Source organism: Thunnus albacares, chromosome 19, assembly GCF_914725855.1.
Source record: "Thunnus albacares chromosome 19, fThuAlb1.1, whole genome shotgun sequence".
Lineage (NCBI taxonomy): Eukaryota > Metazoa > Chordata > Actinopteri > Scombriformes > Scombridae > Thunnus > Thunnus albacares.
The window spans coordinates 15751425-15755437 of NC_058124.1; the positions used below are offsets into that span (position 1 = coordinate 15751425).

At 38.1% G+C, this 4013-nt stretch overlaps 1 protein-coding gene across 2 annotated transcripts in view; it reads right to left on the bottom strand.

Annotated features, from left to right (window-relative positions):
• LOC122969473 (solute carrier family 45 member 4) overlaps nt 1-677 on the bottom strand; it is a 61158-nt gene extending 60481 nt beyond the window's left edge. Inside the window, exon 1 of one of the 2 annotated variants that reach the window (XM_044335158.1) lies at nt 536-677. The gene's annotated coding sequence lies outside the window, so the exon portion shown is untranslated. Of the gene's footprint in view, nt 1-33; nt 288-535 lie in introns of those variants that run through there. The other variant, XM_044335160.1, reaches the window with a different exon arrangement.
• Between the last annotated feature and the right edge of the window lie 3336 nt (nt 678-4013).

Below are 4013 nucleotides of genomic sequence, written 5' to 3' on the forward strand. Positions count from 1 at the left end.
TTATCTTTAATTGGCCCCACAAATCACACATACCGGTTGCTCTTTTGTTTTGATCATCCCACAGTCACAGGTGTGTATTTCACTACTGTATAAAGCTTCCTCTTGATGCACTGATGAAGGAAATGAAGCTTATTGTAATACTAATCCCCTTCAATGTTCAAACTGCAAACTGCAAACTGCAAGCCTGAGCCTGCCTCTTCTGTTTTCAGACCGTCTTCACCTACTTTACATTTAAACGCCTTTCAGGAGTCCTAATTATAAAGACTTTATGATTAGAGCAACCTAATTATGCAGCCTGACCTGTCTCAGGCTGTCTGCCTCTTCAGCCTCTCTCCTCTTTTTGTTTTTGACACAGGCCTACAGAAACTACTGTAAATACCTCCTCCTCCTCCTCCTCCTCCTCCTCCTTCTCTCTCTGCAGTAGCAACCTGAGATGCTGTGTATTCCGTCTGCCGGAGCCGACTAACAGCAGCTAGAAAATGTTTAATATCCGTCCCCTCTCGTCGCCGGTGTCTTAACCGGACACTGCGCTCACCTCGCCGGGTTGTGTCAGCCGCTGGCTCCGTGTGTGTGTCCGCTGAGCGGTCGGACAGTCGCTCGGCTCTGCAGCAAGCTTTTGTTGCATAGGTTGTCCGCTGCGACTGCAACTGAAGCCAGGGCTTTAAATACGCCTTTAAAGGAATAGCTGTCGGAAGAAGAGACGTAGCGCCCGCTTCCGCCGACGTCATGGCCAATTTGCATAAAGGGGCGGGGCAGTGGCGGTGGTATACAAACAAGAGAAGCGCTTGAATGTTTTTAAAGGGGCATAGCTATTTTTTTAACCCTTACCTTGTGTTTACATTGGTTGTGCTTCCTTGTGGTTTGGTATACAAGTTGTATACATTTTCCTGAGAGTGCTGTTCATGTGTTTATTAAGACTCTTTTGGAATAACATGCGTATTTTATCAATAGCCATATTGATGAAATGGAAAACATGTACTGTTTGGCATACTAGAAGATAACACTAATTTAAATTCTCATTAATTTCATTTAAATTCTTATTCTCAAATGCCTAACTTCTTGGTTTTCACAAAGGAGGTCAAACCAGGGCTAGCTGATCCTAGCGCTAGCTTCTAGTTTGGCTAGCACCAATTAGCACAGTGCATTTACAGTCCATGGTTAACCATGATCATGCTAATGCTCATTTTCGTTAGTGAAAAACATTAAAACAAAATGTACTTCCCAGCAAAACTGAACAGCTGACTACTTAGAGGGTCTTTTAGTTGAAACACACTGAGATAGTGCAAGCTACAGTTACGCCTATATTCTGTGAATCTGGGGTTATGCCACAGTTATGTCACATAATCAACATTGTCACCATGGTAGCAACTTGTCAATGACAAAGTAGCCATGCCCTAAAACATACCCTGCTTTATCGTCTATTTTACTGCAAGTCAATGGGGAAAAAGAAGAGGAAAAACGTTAAGAAGGAGAAAAAGTGTGTATTTCCAAAAGCTGTATACAAGCACACCTGTTGTTAAGAAAACAAACAAACAAAAAAACACATCACACTGATTTGATATCCCCTCCCGCATTTGGTGCCAAGAAAGCCGCCTATGTAGCCTTCGCCATGAGTCAATTCAGTGTTCCTCTAATCCAAAAGCTAATAACTGTTAATACCTGATTTTTGCTTTAAATCTTTGTATCAACTGTAACTCCCCCTAGCTCAGAGTTTGTTTGTTTTTCTGCAAACTGTAATATGTGTATTTTGTATATAATCATTTTGTGGTAGAAGAACTTGTAACTGTTTTTATATGTCAATAAGGAAAAAAAGAAAAATAATTGCAAAATCAGCCTGTTGTTGTGTTCTTCCCACCTTCTTAAAACCCAAAATGTAGAACAGAATTGAAGTGAAGTGTTGACCCCAAAAGTGGCTTTAACATCAGATGAAGGTGACAAAATACAGAAATCACCATAAGGCATTGTTATTACGGCTGCAACTAATAACTATTTTCATTATCTTTCGATTAATCTGATTATTATTTTTCTTGGTTAATCATTTGGTCAATAAATCATCAGAAAACAGTGAAAAACGGCCATCACAATATCCTAAAGCACAAGATGGTGACATCAATGTCTTATTTTCTCCAATGAACAGTCCTAAAATCCTAAATATTAAATTTACAGTAATGCATGACCAAGAAAAGCAACATATTCGCATATTTGAGAGCCTTAAACTACCAGAATGTTTGGCATTTTGCTTGAAAAATGACTTAAATTATGACATTTGATTATCAAAATAGTTGCCTATTAATTTTCTGTCAAACTAATCGACAATTGTAGCAGTGCTGATTGTTATTACACCGACTAAGGAAATATTTCAAGTTTAGGGTCTATGCATAAACAAATAAATGTTGCCAAAAAGTCATTCACAGACAAAGAAACATCCAGTATGTTATTCTGATGTTACTTATGTTTGGAGAGAGGTCCTACCTAACACCCTGTTAGAGCAGTATTACAAACAGACTGGTATAAAACTCCGTCCTACTAGAGTCTGTGTTTATGTTTACATTTATTTGGGATTTTTAAAGTTATGTCAACACCAATCACAGATATAGATCATATGAAAATCATTTATATTTAACCATGTTTTAAAATGGTTGTCATTAAGACCCCAAACAAAAGAAATGTGTTGTTTTCTGGAGTGGACGTCAGAAACATGTCATCAATTCAAAATCATGTTTATAAACAATTTTCATAAAACAAGGAAATGTCATTAAGTATCAAAGTGATAAAACATTGTTAAGTATGTTTTCTGAGCACATGCATCACTAGGTGACATTCAAATCAAGATAATCAGATCAAGATAAACATCAACAAAGAGCACACAAATGCGGCAAAACTGCTTTAGAAGGTTATAAGCCTGAGGGGCAGTCACCTGTGTGTGATCTGTACAGATTGCATGCTCGACGTCTGAGGTCTCTTTAAGGAAGGAACTGATACCAAAACACCAGCAGAAACGCAAAGAGACAAAAGACATGAGTGACAGAGGAAAGAGTGTTTCCTGGTGTGGTGAAAATAACACCTTTTATATATTCAGCCTCAGACGGGGAATCTTTTCTAGACTTAAGGATCATCATCATCCAGAATTAAAGATCTGTCTGTTATCAAAACATTATTAGTGGTGCAACTCTATAAATATCAATGACAAGTAGTAATTTCAATGCTCTGTCAGTGTGCCATGCCACAGGGGAGGCAATGTTTACTTCTTGTTTCTGTTTCGTTCTATCAATCTGTCATAACCTGCGTGAACAGGAAACCAGTGAAATGTAATACGATGATATCATCTGTAGCGAACGTAAAAAGAAACGTACATGAGTCAAGGGCGATACTGCACTGGCTGCTCATGTCAAAGCTGTAAATCTTCTGATGTAATGGCATTTATCTCAGTTATTATTATATTGCCTGTGCAGCCAAATCCTAATACGGCTTATTCCCGGGCTCTATTGTTGTCCAAAAACAACTGAAAATACATCAATAAGCCACACTGTTGCGCTGAGTGATATATTCCTTTATTAAAATGAACCTGGGCACTGTAGTTTACTTTGAATGAAAGCCACATCCACCATCCCACGGCTGTAAATATTAATTAACATGACATTTGAAACGTGTATTAATCCGCAACTGAAAATAGTCCCCAACATACACACAATTTACTCCTTTTTGAATAACATTTGTTAAAAACTACAGTGCCCATTTGTTTTAGAAAATTACAGGCTTTTCCAAACTGTTTTTCGTCTTTAGTGGGAACCAACAGGCTTGGGGCTTTTCGTGTTTTAACAGCATTTGTTGACAATAGCTAGCTTTATCCTTTAATAACATAAATGTTCTTCACCAGTAAATAACTAAAGTCATGTTGAAGACTGCCCCTCCACTGATAAGTATGACACACCATGTCATTTTATCTCTTGTTTTGTTCTTTGTTCAGCAGCCAGAGAGTCAGAAATAGAACTAAGACATAAATAACTGAAGTG